Source organism: Hibiscus syriacus, unplaced genomic scaffold, assembly GCF_006381635.1.
Source record: "Hibiscus syriacus cultivar Baekdansim isolate YM2019G1 unplaced genomic scaffold, ASM638163v2 tig00110020_pilon, whole genome shotgun sequence".
NCBI classification, from domain to species: Eukaryota; Viridiplantae; Streptophyta; class Magnoliopsida; order Malvales; family Malvaceae; genus Hibiscus; species Hibiscus syriacus.
Genome location: NW_024062568.1, coordinates 681274 through 697104, shown reverse-complemented (window position 1 = coordinate 697104; position 15831 = coordinate 681274). Strand labels below are relative to the sequence as shown.

The 15831-nt window shown below is 36.7% G+C and overlaps 2 pseudogenes; one reads left to right on the top strand and one right to left on the bottom strand.

Moving 5' to 3' along the window:
* Window positions 1–1413: 1413 nt before the first annotated feature.
* Window positions 1414–4809, top strand: LOC120213104 (annotated as a pseudogene).
* A 343-nt stretch (window positions 4810–5152) lies between these two features.
* LOC120213056 lies at window positions 5153–7227 on the bottom strand (annotated as a pseudogene).
* Window positions 7228–15831: the final 8604 nt, after the last annotated feature.

Here is a 15831-nt window from a genome sequence, read left to right as displayed (position 1 = left end):
ACAAATGCAATACCACTAGTCGTTGCGATTTTGGACTATCGCAACGAATTTGGAATAAATTGCAATGCGAACTTCGACTATCGCAACGAACTTGGAATAAATTGCAACGCGAACTCCGACTATCGCAACGAACTTGGAATAAATCGCAACGCGAACTTGGACTATCGCAACGAATTTGGAATAAATCGCAACGCGAACTTCGACTATCGCAATGAACTTGGACTATCGCAACGCGAACTTGGACTATCGCAACGAATTTGGAATAAATCGCAACGAATTTGGAAAATCGCATTGCGATAGTCGAAGTTCGCGTTGCGATGGTCGATGTTCGCGTTGCGAATCTAGAAACTGATTTGCGATACCGGAGATCGCGTTGCAAATTATTGATCGCATTGCGATTTAGTTGGTCATTTTGGCAAATCCAAAAAAAGTTGATTAAAATCATATATTATAAGGCATTTTTTGTCACTGAGGTTATTTTCTCTTATTTTTAATATGTTCATGTTTATATTCGTATTTGATTTATTTATCGTTCGCAAACATATTCGTTTAACGTTTCACCACCAACACTCTACTTTTGATCTTTTATTTGTAAACTATAAGAAAAATGGTGAAATTACACAACTAATCCTCAAGCTCCTTAAACTTCAAAGTTTGAACTCTAAAGTTCATCATATGTTCAATTTAATCATTACCTTCATTGATATTCAAAATGTAAAAAAAATAGAAGAAAAAGGAGAATCGAGTAAACAAATCAATAAACGAGCTTGTTCGTGAATATAAATGAATCGAACGCACATTTGTTCGTGATTGTTCATTTATTAAATTAACATAAAAATTTTGTTCATATTCGTTTATTTAACTTAATAAACGAACGTTATACAAACGATTCACGAACAGTTCATCAAACATGCTGTCCATTTATACTCCTACCTACATATATCTAGACTTATTTAAGGGTCATGTATACCGGAAAGTATGTCTGAATTTTGAAAGAGTTTTGAATAAAAATATTAGATCTAAAAAATAATTTGATAAAAAAAAAGAGTCAAACTTGGGTTCAACATGGTTTATGCGAATGATAAGCTGTTGGTTAATGATTTGGTTATGAACGATGGCAAGCATGGAAACAAAGAAATAAGTTGATATTTTAACCTAAAATTGGATATAGAGGACAAATTGGTTAGTTTGCTTAAAAAGTTAAGAAAAGGAAAAAAAACCTTAATTCAATTGATCAATTCCATACTTTAACCGACCGATGGGTTCTACTCTTAACCAATTTAACATTGATTGTTTTGGTAAGTTAAAATTAAATCCGTAAAAAAGGAAAAAAAACCATTTTTTCTGTCATCGTGTGATTTACCAACTTCCTAGAGACACTTTGCACTGTTTTGCCTATGTTTTGGATACAAGTGTTGCTGTCATTGTAGCATATAATATTTATGTTAAACCCCTTTTTTTCTGGTGAATCAGTTATGGGAAACATGAGAAGTCCATTCAAGGGGATAATCAAAGACATAAAGGGAAGAAGCAAGTGCTACAAGTAAGATTGGGTCAATGGATTTTGCTCAGGCTTTCGGTATGTTCTTCGTTTTGATGTTTTCGACACTACATTATGTTCCTCTGGTGAAAATATTCTCGATTTTGATTCATATTTCAACTAGCATTTCTTCCAGGATATTTGCTCCAACTTTCTATTATCTTCTTTGCTTCTGCTCTTCCTGTCATTGCCTTTGGAGAGCAACTGAGTCGAGATACAGGTACTTTCAGTATGATATAAGATGAGGCTACTTCGATTCAAATCATCTTATCTCGAACATTATTAATGTCGGATATTTGTGCCAAGAACTCGTTATTATGACTTTTCATGAATAAACCTTAAGATTGCTTTCGTTTTTCTTGTTTCAGATGGTGCCCTCAGCACGGTGGAAACTTTGGCTTCGACAGCTATTTGTGGATTCATTCACTCCATTTTGGGTGGGCAGCCTTTGTTGATAGTAGGTGTTGCAGAGCCAACAATTATAATGTACACTTATTTGTACAATTTCTGCAAAGGGAGGCCTGAGTTAGGCCAGGAACTCTTTTTGGCTTGGACTGCATGGTAACGAGTTATCGTATAATTTTAAGATCATTATTCAGCATTCTTCAAGATTCTTGATTTAGTTGAAATGTTCTTGCTGTTTGATTTTGTTTCTTTTGTTTTGTTTCCAAGGGTCTGTGTATGGACAGCTCTGCTGCTCATTCTTCTTGCTATATTCAATGCATGTACCATAATCACCAGATTTACAAGAATTGCAGGAGATCTTTTTGGCATGTTAATAGCTGTCCTTTTCCTTCAAGAGGCTGTTAAGGTATTGAAATGAATAATGCAAGAAAAGAGTTGTGATGTTTATGATGACAGAATCATGTGGTTTAACCTTGATAATTTTGATGTTTGGACCACAGGGAGTGATCAGTGAATTCAATGTTCCCAGAGGTGACAATCCTAAATTGGAGAACTATCAGTTCCCCTGGCTATATACAAATGGCTTGTTTGCAGTCATTTTCTCATTTGGGGTTCTCTTTACTTCCCTAAAGATGCGGAAGGTGAGGTTATGGTGTTACGGAACAGGTACATGAGCTCACTAACTGAGATTTTACTGATTTGTGGAACTCTTTTCTCTGCTTTATATCTTGTTTTTAATGTCTTTGCTTTCAGGTTGGCTTCGAGGTTTTCTCGCAGACTACGGGTTCCTCTTATGATCTTGAGCTGGACGGCATTGTCGCACGATACCTCAACAATTTAGTTCTGGAGTTCCCAGGAGGTTGTTCTGTCCACTTCTTTGGGAACCTGAATCATTACATCATTGGACAGTGATAAAGGTAAGTTATGGATCCTTTATCTGTTCCCTTTCCGGAGATCTTATGTTGTCGATATCTTATAATCAAACCGTCTCTAAAATTCATAACCTTAGGTTAAAATGTAGGAATACTTGTTGAAGATCTAAACTGTCTTGTTACAGGATATGGGGAAGGTACCAATAATGTACATCTTTGCTGCCTTAATACCACCTGTAATGATAGCAGGTCTTTACTTCTTTGATCACAGTGTTGCTTCTCAGTTGGCACAACAAAAGGAGTTCAACCTTAAAAATCCTACTGCTTACCATTATGATATCTTATCGCTAGGTGTTATGGTACTTGACTGATTCTTCTGATCTATTCTCTCTTCGTACTCCTCGCACTATATATATATTTCGTAATAATATCAAGCTTAAATGCTTCTTGTCAATCTTGGTTTCAGACTTTGATTTGTGGATTGCTGGGACTTCCACCTTCAAATGGGGTCCTTCCGCTGTCTCCCATGCACACCAAGAGCCTTGCAGTTCTCAAACGGCAGGTTAAACATCGTACAATTGGAAACTATTCCTCTGATTGTTGTATGATTCCCATCAATCTGGATTCTTAGTCTCTATAATCCATCAATTGCAGCTGACTCGGAAAAAAATGGTAAAAAGTGCCAAGGAGGGCATATCGCAACTAGCAAGCAACTCAGAAATCTATGGAAGGATGCAAGCCGTGTTCAAAGAAATGGATGCATCTTCTGCTGTAAGTACAGTAGGCTTGTAATATTGCCTATACTATCGATACGTATTCACGCTTGCAAGCGTCATTAGTTGGCTGCAAGACTCACTAGAGCAACATTTGGATTGCAGCCTACTTCAGTAGATAAAGAGTTGAAGAACTTGAAAGAGGCTGTAATGAAACGTGACGATAGAAAGACCGCAAAAGAAATTTTCGACCCCGAGAAACATATCGATGCTTATTTGCCTGTTAGAGTTAATGAGCAAAGAATAAGCAACTTGTTGCAGTCATTCCTTGTTGGACTGTCATTATGTGCTCTGCCTGTAGTAAAAATGATACCTACCTCGGTACTGTGGGGATACTTTGCCTATATGGCCATTGACAGCCTCCCTGGGAACCAGTTCTGGGAAAGGGTGTTGTTACTGTTCATCACCCCCGGTTGACGTTACAAGTAAGATATTTGATGATTTATACAAAGATATATCAAATAGGTGCCGTTGTATAACTCCGATAAGAAATTAAATCTGATGGTTGATTTGGTTTTGCATTCATATATCTTTGAACAGAGTCCTCGAAGGTGTTCATGCGTCATTCGTGGAGTCGGTACCTTTCAAGTCCATTTTGATGTTTACGCTCTTCCAATTGGTATATTTTCTGGTATGTTTCGGGGTGACATGGATAACTATAGCCGGAATACTGTTTCCACTGCCGTTCTTCCTCCTCATCGACATCAGAAAGCACATCCTTCCCAAGTTTTTCTGCCTTGAATATCTTCGGGAACTTGATGCTGCCGAGTATGAAGAAATTGCCGGCACACCACGCAGAAACTTAAGTTTTAAGTTTATCGTTCAAGGTACATCTTTGTTGGTCCTTCCTTGTAATTTGGTATTTTAGAACCAGAACAATTATTCCTTGTTATGTTCAAACAGGAAAGGGTATCATTTAATGCTCAGTGAAGGGACTGAAGACAACTTTTCTGATGCTGAGATATTAGATGAAATGACAACCCACAGAAGAGAATTGAAGCTTAGAACCGTAAGCTTCAAGGAAGAAAAATTACATCAGGTATATCTTTGAATTTACAGTTGAGTATATAGTTGCTTTACTCTTCCTTATGCTTGAAATATGGAATACAGGTTCATGCATAAGATCAACATTAAGTTTCGGTTTTAGTGTTCGATGAGCCAGCCATGACATAATCGTCATCGCTTGCTTGACCAAAGAAACAATCATAATCCTAATGTAAGAATGACCAAGAATGTTGGCTTTTGTATAACAAGTTACTCGCCAGAAAAAAAGAATGTTGAAATGCTGAGACACCGGTTTCTTCTTTCTCAAGTAATTTATTTCTAGTTAGAAGCTAGCATACCAACATGTTCGATTTAGCAGTTTGGCCTATAAAAAACTATTTGGTTCCCTGTTTCAAGATCGAAAACTATGTTCAACCTGATGGAAATGAGAAAACTATGGAGGTAAGTGAATGTCCTAAGAGTTTACCGAATTTATTCGAATGTTTCTTTTTCTTTAGAGAAATTAAAATTTTCCTTCCCTTGTCCTCCTCCTGGTGGCACACCCCAAGTAGAGAGAATCATGGCAATGGCTCTTTCGAGTCTCTCAAATGAGACAAATGAGATATGCATCAGTCCCTATCAATCATAACACAAAGGATAAATCTATCAACACGGCGGTGTCGGTGCCACCTTCAAGCATGCAAGGAAAGTAATAATGTTTTAAAGTAAAATACCAAATTATGTCAACCAAATGCTTTCGAGCAAAGCAGTTCGACGATTACTACTTATAGCTTGACTTGAATGTTGCAAGCAATTTAAGTGTTTATTAGATCAAATCGTACCAAACTACACTCACCATATCCTTCCACAGAGAAAATTTGAAGATTGCCTCCAAAATACTGTGCGTACAAGCGGCTTATAGGTATCCCGTAACCGTATCCAGCCATCGTTACTCTATCATCTGTTCTGAGATCTGAGTTCTCATTCAAGGGGCTTTTGGCAGTGCTATAAAGGTATGTGAAAATTTTGGGAAGACCACTTCTTGGTATCCCACCCCCCTCATCTGAGATCTGCATTGCCAATTAAAACCAACTTGTAATGTTAGACAATGGCAGAAATCACATATTTGGCATGATAAACTACCTTTATGGTCACATCCTCCATTCCTTGGGAAACTATTATTCGAACAGGTGGTGTGACCTTATCGGAATCCATAAAACACTCTTGGACAGCACGCAAGGAGTTTTTTACCAACTCGAATACCATAAGCTGCAAGTGTGTTGGAACGTACCTGTTATGCAAGAAAAACATTCGGTACACGTGATAGAAAACAAGGATTGGATACGCGTGATAGAAAACACAGGATCGTCAGTTACCGTGTTTATGACTGAATTAAAGATGCAACGTCTCAGGAAAATCCATGATTGGAAGTGTAGTTAAAATAAAAGGGATGATAACTCTAGATGACACTAAATGGAGCAAACTGAACCAAAGTGAGATAAAGTCAACCTACGGAAATGTAAAACCAGGATCACCATAGATATCAATTTCGGGTGCACTCCCATATTCTTGCAAGCAAATAGCACGAGCACTCTCGCTAGCATTTCGTGCCACCTCTAGAGGAGACGTTTTTGTATGCATACAACCGATAACATGAGGAGGATTCGGCTTATGCAACTCAGCATGCTGCCCTGATTTCACCCAAATTCAAACACGCAGACAGTACTCAAAACCAGCTCCAAGATACAGCAACAAATGCGATAGTGGAAAAAAACATTTAGCAGCAAGTGTTGCTCCAAGAAAACAATATTTTTATCACACCGAAACTAATGAAGTTGAAACTAACCAATAAGCATACGAATTCCGATTCTTGACATGAAAAACCGATCGAGAAACTGTTGAATGTCATCAAGATCCTCGTAAACGATCTTCAGATCCATTCCTTTCTTCAACTCTTGAACCCCGAAAGCCATCATGGGGACGACATTGTTGTGTCTCACCTTGATAGCCTTGATCATTCGAGTAAATTCCTTCTCATCATTCATATCCTTGATCTCGCGAAAACTTCTCATGTCACTGAAGGAATCAATGTACCAGTCTCGGACCTAAGAAATCATAAACCAAAGCAAATAGTTAAATCTCTCCCCATCTCTTAACTCGAAATGAACTCCTCCCTCACAGTGCAAATAATCACAAAACTATATGAAAATGCAAACAATTTATTTGATTCCATTAGATTACTTAGCAGCAGCAAAGCAAGGACAGCAATGGGGTTCATCCAAGACAAGAAATTCTAAAGGAAAATCAAGAGAAAATTGAAGTTGAAGTGATGATCTAAAGGCCCTTTTCTTTCAAAACAAAAAAATGAAGCATTTGGGGTTCATCCAAGACAAAAAGAAATCACCTTTAAAACTGCAGGTTTTTCAGAAAGGCCCTAAGGGAGGGCACCAAGCTCAATAGCTCTGCGAGCAATCCTAATGGGGAGACCCTTGTGGAGGAACTGACCCGAAAGCAACAAGTTCCGGTCCGACGGATTGGACCCGAACTCGGTCATGTACTTCAAGATGACCCCGGTCTGCTTCATGCAACCCCATTTGTGGACGTCTTCCATTAAGCTCTTGGGAAAAGATTCATACGCCCTCTTGGCCGCCATTAACAAAGCTTAGAACTCAACCCACCGACCCAACATGCAAAATGGCAAACTAAACACATGCAGAGATTGAAAAAGATTAGGCAACAAAAAGGAGCAGCCAAAACAAGGACAAGCTTGGAACATAAATTGCATTTAATGGGCTAATAATGTAACGTCTAAATATGATACTTAACAAAAAAGAAGTTTTGGAAGAAAAGAAAGGTGGTTTTTTTTAACAATTACAGGCGCCAGGGTAGTTTCTTTCATCTTGTCCTTTCTCAGCCTCTTGCTCTAAAAGGTAAAAAATTAATAATAATAAAAGAGAAAATAACCTCATTGACCAAAAATGTCTTATAATATACGATTTTAACCAATTTTTTTTTGGATTTGCCAAAATGACAAACTAAATCGCAATGCGATCGATAATTCGCAACGCGATCTCCGGTATCGCAAATCAGTTTCCAGATTCGCAACGCGAATTTCGACTATCGCAATGTGAACTTGGACTATCGCAATGCGAATATGTAAATCACAATGCGATAGTCGACTATCGCAATGCGAACTTGAACTATCGCAACGCGAACTTCGACTATCGCAATGCGAATATGTAAATCGCAATGCGAATATGTAAATCGCAATGCGAATATGTAAATCGCAATGCGATAGTCCAAGTTCGCATTGCGATTTACATATTCGCATTGCGATAGTGGTGGTATTGCATTTGTTTCTTAAGAATTTTCTCTAAAAAGATAGTATTCGCGCGGACGTGTCGAAGACACGTATGACCACGACCACGACCACGACCACGACCACGACCACGACCACGACCACGACCACGACCACGACCACGACCACGACCTGAGACGGACGACGGCGACGGCGGCGCGCAAGAGTCCCCCTTGTTCTCTATCACTCAACAAGGAAGTGGGAAAGCCAAGCCTTAAATACCATTCCCAATAGTGTTTCCAATACTATGTGGGATTGAGCATTACCAACACTTGTTCCCAATACTATGTGATTATTTAGGAAACAATTAACAATCATGCACCTTAAAACAACTAAATCAGCAACCAATTGCATTAGTATTATACGATTAAATATGTCATAATTAAAAGTCAATCTACAATCAATCGCGATTATTGCAATTTTAAGCAAAACATTCAAATATAATATCACTATTTAAGGCTCAATCCCACATAGTATTGGGAACAAGTGTTGGTAATGCTCAAATCCCACATAGTATTGGAAACACTATTGGGAATGATATTTAAGGCTTGGCTTTCCCACTTCCTTGTTGAGTGATAGAGAACAAAGGGGACTCTCGCGCGCCGCCGCCACCGCCGTCCGTCTCGGGTCGGGTCGGGTCGTGGTCGTGGTAATACGTGTCTTCGACATGTCCGCGCGAATACTATCTTTTTAGAGAAAATTCTTAAGAAACAAATGCAATACCACCGGTCGTTGCGATTTTAGACTATCGCAACAAATTTGGAATAAATCGCAACGCGGACTTCAACTATCACAACGATTCGCAACGCGAACTTCGACTATCGCAATGCGAATATGTAAATCGTAATGCGAACTTGAACTATCGCAACGCGAACTTCGACTATCGCATTGCGATAGTCCAAGTTCGCATTGCGATAGTCGAGTATCGCATTGCGATTTACATATTCGCGTTGCGATAGTCCAAGTTCGTATTGCGATAGTCGACTATCGCATTGCGATTTACATATTCGCGTTGCGATAGTCCAAGTTTGCGTTGCGAATCTGGAAACTGATTTGCGATACCAGAGATCGCGTTGCGAATTATCGATCGCATTGCGATTTAGTTGGTCATTTTGGCAAATCCAAAAAAAGTTGGTTAAAATCGTATATTATAAGACATTTTTGGTCAATGAGGTTATTTTCTCTTTATAAAAAGTTAGATTTTTTACGTTATTACGATAATCATATTATATTTTCAGAATTAAAAAAAAAGAGAGGAGTTTACCATACTTGGTGGTGAAAACTGAACATCTCTATTCCTGTGGAAAAATGGTGTGACTGGTAGTGGTGGTGGCTCATTCAAATTAAGGAGTATTTTTTCTTCTTCTTGGTATTACTAACAAAAGAATGGAGTGAAAAATCGTGGATGGATTAAGGGGGAGTTGATGGGATAATTATCTTTAAAATTTTTAAATTTTTATATATTTTAAAAATATATTTTCGTCTTTCTAGATTAATTTTAAATGTTTATTTTCGCTTAAAATTTATAAATTTATCTATTAACCATAAAATTCCGAGTCCTTATAAAAATTATAAAGCAACGACTTTTATGAAATATTATTTCATATTATTGTGTTCAATTTAAAACTTCAATTAAGCTGGAATAATAAGTATCAGTTGATACAAACTTTGATAATAAATATAAAATTCTTTTAACGAGTAATTTAGAACTTTTTTAAAGTGTATTAATAATAGCGCCCGAAAGAATTAAGGGTTAAATATACAGATTATTACTTAATTATAAGAGAGTTTATGTTTAATTTTATCAATTACATCACTTAATTATTTAAATTATATCAGTCAAACAACCTCTAAATCAATCACCATATAATCTAAATTTACGTGGAAAACCCTTAAATAATATAGGGTAAAAACCACGGGCAACGATAGAAGAATTTCACTATGAGAAAATAGGAATTACAACTTCTCTCGATCGACCAAGGAGAAAACAATGATAATTATCTCTTGATAAAAAAGAGAAAATAACTCTCAAGAAACTCTCTAAATTCTCTCTAGTATTGGAAGAAAGCTAGAATGTTTTGGGATGATTTTGAAGCTAAATGAGCTAGGGTATTTATAGTTGAAACTTAAGGACTAATTTATAAATACCCTAAATTTTAGGGATTAAATTTAGTAATTATCCCTTTATTTTTTCAGCAATTTGGTTGCCTAAATTTGACTATATTAGCCGCCCAAAACCATTTTTTCAGCCGCCCCATGTGCTTTAATTTTCAACAATCTCCCACTTGAAGATTTGATTGGAACAATCATATCTTCACACCATTCTTTCTACCTTGTACCTTCATGTTGCTTACGTCTCTGACATGCCACAAGAGGATCGACACCAAGTAAATTTATCAGTGTTGATTGCCTTCGTCATGAAATCTGCTATGTTGTCTTTGGTTTGGATCTTCTGCATATTTATCGTCCATTCTTCCACCTTTTCACGAATGAAATGGTACTGAACTCGTATGTGCTTTGTGCTTGAATGAAATGTTGGATTCCTTGCTAGATGCAAGGCGCTTTGACTGTCACAAAACAGAGAAACATGCTCTTGATTATGCCCAAGCTCCTCCAATAGCATCTTCAACCAAATTGCTTCTTTACTGGCTTATGTAACTGCTACATATTCTGCCTCTGCTGTGGACGTAGTCACAACTGACTGCAATTTTGAAACCCAGCTTACAGCTCCACCAGCAATTTTGAACACATATCCTGTAGTAGATTTTCTTTTATCCAAATCCCCTGCATAGTCAGAATCTACATAACCATTGATTAGTAAGTTTGATCCTCCGTAACATAATGCAACATTTGAAGTCCCTTTATGTATCTAAGGATCCTCTTTACTGTATTCCAATGCTCTTTGCCTGGATTCGCCATGTACCGACTAACCACTCCCACTGCTTGTGCAATGTCTGGTCTTGTGCATATCATAGCGAACATTAAACTTCCCACTGCTGATGCATACGGTACTCGAGACATCTCCATCCTCTCTTGTTCACTGCTAGGACTCATACTGGAAGATAATTTGAAGTTAATAGGAAGAGGGGTAGAAATTGGCTTACAATCTTGCATGTTGAATTGTGACAAGATCTTCTTCAAGTAATTCTTTTGTGAAAGCCAAATCTTCCTATTACTTCTGTCTCGGTGAATTTGCATCCCTAGAATCTTGTTTGCTGATCCCAAGTCCTTCATTTCAAATTCCCTAGCCAGTTGTGCCTTCAATTATTCAATATGATCTTTGTTGGGTCCTGCAACCAACATGTCATCCACATTCAACAGCAATATAACAAAATCGTTATCACCAGACCTCTTGAAATAAGCACAAGGGTCTGCATTAAGTTTGTTATATCCAAGACACATAATGAAGGAATCAAATCTCTTATACCAACACCTCGGCGCCTGCTTTAGACCGTATAGAGATTTGTTCAACCTGCAAACCAAGTTCTTCTTTTCTTCTTCTTCAAAACCTTCAGGCTGAAGCATGTAAATATCTTCAAGATTTCCATTAAGAAAAGTTGTTTTAACATCTAGCTGCTCTAGATGTAAATTCAATGTAGCACACATTGCCAAGACTACTCGAACTGTTGTTAGTCGAACCACAAGAGAAAAAATTTCATTGAAATCAATACCTTCTTTTTGTGCATATCCTTTGACCACCAATCTTGCACGATACCTCTCAACTTGATCATCACCATTTCGCTTGATTTTGAAGACCCATTTGTTACCAATTGGCTTCCTTCCTTGTGGTAGTGGCATAAGGTCCCATGTATTATTTTTATGAAGGGCTTCGATTTCTTCTTGCATCGCCATCATCCATAGTGAAGCATCTGAGTTGTTTATTGCCTCCTGGTATGTTGAAGGCTCAACGTCTTCTGTTAAAAGGTAGTATGCAACATTTCCTTCTATAACATAATTTGAGTGCCAATTGGGACGTCTTTTCACACGATCTGATTGACGAGTTGTTGAGCTTCAGAACTCTCTGGTTCTTGTTCATCATGTGCAGGTTCAACTTCAGAAGAATCTCCTTGTTCAACCTCTTTTTCCACATGTATCTGTGTAGTCTCTGACTTTTCAGTGCTATCATCGTCTTCTTTTCTTTGTAGCTTATCTTCTACAAATATGACATCCCTACTGATGATCACTTTGCGGGCAGTGGGATCCCACAACCCCTTTACTCCATCAACATACCCCAAGAATTTGCATTTCCTGGATTTTGGATCCAGCTTTGAGATTTCTTGGGAGTTGTACATCACGTACACAATACTTCCAAATATATTGAGGTTTGAATAATCAGCTAGTTTACCAGTCCACATCTCCATTGGTGTCATCAGCTCTATTGCAGTTAATGGAGCTCGATTCACCAAATAACAGGCGGTATTGACTGCTTCTGCCCATAATGAATTTTCTAGGCCTGCATCCCTTAACATTGCTCTTGTTCTTTCTAACAAGGTTATGTTCATCCGCTCTGCCACTCTATTTTATTGACGAGTGTTCGCCGCCGTGAATTGTCTTTTGATTCATTCTTTCCTGCAAAAGTCATCAAATTCTTCGCTTGTGTATTCTCCTCCATTATCTGTTCTGAAACACTTGATCTTATTTCCAGAATAAAGTTCCACTCGCGCCTTGAAGTTTTTGAAAGTTGAAAACACGTCTGACTTCTTCTTGATAGGGTACACCCAACATCTCCTAGAGTAGTCATCAATAAATGAGACAAAGTAGTTTGCTCCACCTAGGGATGTAACTAGTGCTTGCCATACGTCAGAGTGAACCAATTCTAGAACACTTTTGCCTCTAGAATTTGATTTGTTGAATTTCAACCGGTGTTGCTTACTTGTTATGCAATGATCACACAAAGGAAGTGTTACCTTTAAGCCTGGAAGTAGGTTTTGCTCCACAAGGACTTTCATTCCTTATTCTGACACGTGTCCAAGTTTCTGATGTCATAGCATTGTAGAATTTGAACTACATGAGGCAACAGAGGCTTCTGCTTCTAGCAAAGTCTCTCCCTTCAGCATGTACAAGTTTGCAGCTATCTTTTCGCCTTTCAGCACCACAAGCGCTCCACGGAACACCTTCATGATTCCTTTTCGTGTTTCAATCTTGCTTGCATTATTATCCAACAATCCGTAGGATAATAAATTTTTCTTCAGGCCTTTCACGTGTCGCACATCTTGAACAACTTTAATTGTTCCATCATACATCTTCAATTTGATGGTTCCCACGCCAATGATCTCTAAGGCATGATCATTGCAACTATACACAGATCCTCCTAAGACAGGTTTATACTGATGGAACCATTCTCTTCTGTTGTCATGATATGTTGCTCATCATCTGAAGTGTTTACGGTATTACCTTGTGGATTGGATTTTTTATTTAGACTCAAACAATCCTTCTTCAAGTGACCATTCTTTCCACAATTGTAGCACTTTAAATTCTTCTTGCTCCTCGACTTCGATCTACCATGCTTGTGACTGCTGCTTTGGCCACGTTCTGTTGATCTCCCTCTCATCGTTGTCAACGCTTCTGCTTGTTGTAGATTTACTTGTCTGTCTTCCTTGTTCTTGCACCGATTTTCTTCTTGGAGAACAACAACTGCAACGTCATCGAAGACTAGACTGGTGTCATTACTGTTTGTCAAGTTGATGATGAGTTGATCATACGAATCAGGTAGATTTTGAAGTAGAAGTTCAGCACGTTCTTGTTCTCCTATTGTACATCTTAAGGATGTAAGCTGAGAAAATAACGTGTTCAGTGTGTTTAAGTGCTCCGTCACTAAAGTAGATTCTGACATACGGAGAGTGTACAATTTCCTCTTAAGGAAAATTTTATCGTGCAGCAATGTAGCCTCGTATAATTTGGTGAGATGATCCCAGATCTCCTTAGTTGTCTTCTTCTCATCGATGCTTGACAATACTTCATCTGCTAATGCTTTTCGTTGCCATAGCTTATTTTACAGATAGCTCACACTATTTTACTATCGTGAATAATCCTCTAGAACCTTCAAAGAATGAGTAATAACTTCTTACTTTCTTATGGATTCACCTTTTGGTGGCAACCACAAAGACAATAAGTAGATATTACACACTCTAATCTGACTCTGATACCAATTATTGCGAAAGACGGCTATCGGATAGAGCAAAATCGCAACTGATAATTTGAAAAAATAAAAATGAAGATAAAATAGACATAAAATTTACGTGAAAAACCCCTAAATAATATAGGGTAAAAACTACGGGCAACGGTAGAAGAATTTCACTATGAGAAATAAGAATTACAACTTCTCGATCAACCAATGAGAAAACAATGATAATTCTCTCTGATAAAAGGAGAAAACAACTCTCAAGAAACTCTCTAAATTCTCTCTAGTATTGGAAGAAAGCTAGAATGCTTTGGGATAGTTTTGAAGCTAAATGAGCTAGGGTATTTATAGTTGAAACTTAAAGACTAATTTGTAAATACCCTAAATTTTAGGGATTAAATTTAGTAATTATCCCTTTATTTTTTCAACAATTTGGTTGCCTACATTTGACTATATTAGCCTCCCAAAACCATTTTTCCAGCCGCCCCATGTGCTTTGATTTTCAACATATACAAATTATTACTTAATTATAAGAGAGTTCATCTTTAATTTTATCAATTATATCACTTATTTAAATTATGTCAGTCAAACAACCTCTAAATCAATCACCATACAATCTAAATAAATTAATCATGTATCAACATCACACATTACAAAACTTAAAAATCACTAAAATTACTTATGTACAAATAAACGACCTCAGTAATTAAAGTACGGTTGTTCTTTTTTGAAGTTTTGGATTCAAACACAACATATATATAGAAATATATAAGCGTTTATTATCAATATAGAAAGTGGATGTTTAATCCTATATAAGCTCATATTACCTTTATTAAAGAAGCTTATGAAACATTCGTTACTTTTATTAAATTACCATACTTCACTTGTCCTCATCTCTAATATCTTTAAGTTATATTTCCCTATAAAATTTATTAAACCAGTGTAAATTTATAGAAGCACAACAAATGCTTCCAAATACCACAAATTTTCACTGTAACAAAAGTTAACAAAACACCTACTATATGCACCATTTGAGCCATTGTTTTTATCATAAATCACAATGATATAAATATAACCTTTCATAAACTTAAAAAAAAAGTTTTCATTAATGATTTTTAATATTTTTCTTCGATATGAAACATAGTCTAATCATAATCATCAAATAAATAAATCTCTATTTTTGTCTCATAATTGATTTAAATAATCAAACATATCTATATCTATATCGAAATGTAGCATTATACTAACACTCTACACATCAAATATGTCTCATGAATGAATTTCTAATTCTTTATCCCTCTAACAAATTTTGTCAATTTTAAACTTGGGTTATTGATATCTAAGAAAGGAACATTGATATCTTTTGTTCGTTATAGTTACCCCACAAGGTAGTATTATCTTTTTAGACCTCGATATTTATAGGTATATATATATATTCTTTTACGTGTATCGATATCCCACCATAAGATTATATATTTTAGGTATTTGATAAACTTTGGGAGTCCAACACGTTCTCAAATCATAATGAGACTTGATGTAACCAATACAAACATGTTTAATACATAATTTGTGATATGTAGGCTTATCTAAGGCATCAAAACCACATACAAATGAGGATTAAGCATGCTTAGTACTTATATGGCCAACCAAATATGATCTTTTACCAAAAAAATTAAAATTTTTTAAGGTTATTTTTTATATAAATTAAAATATATAAGTAATGATGATGAAAATTATAATTATATTAATTTTATTAACTGGTACACCAATCTCTCATG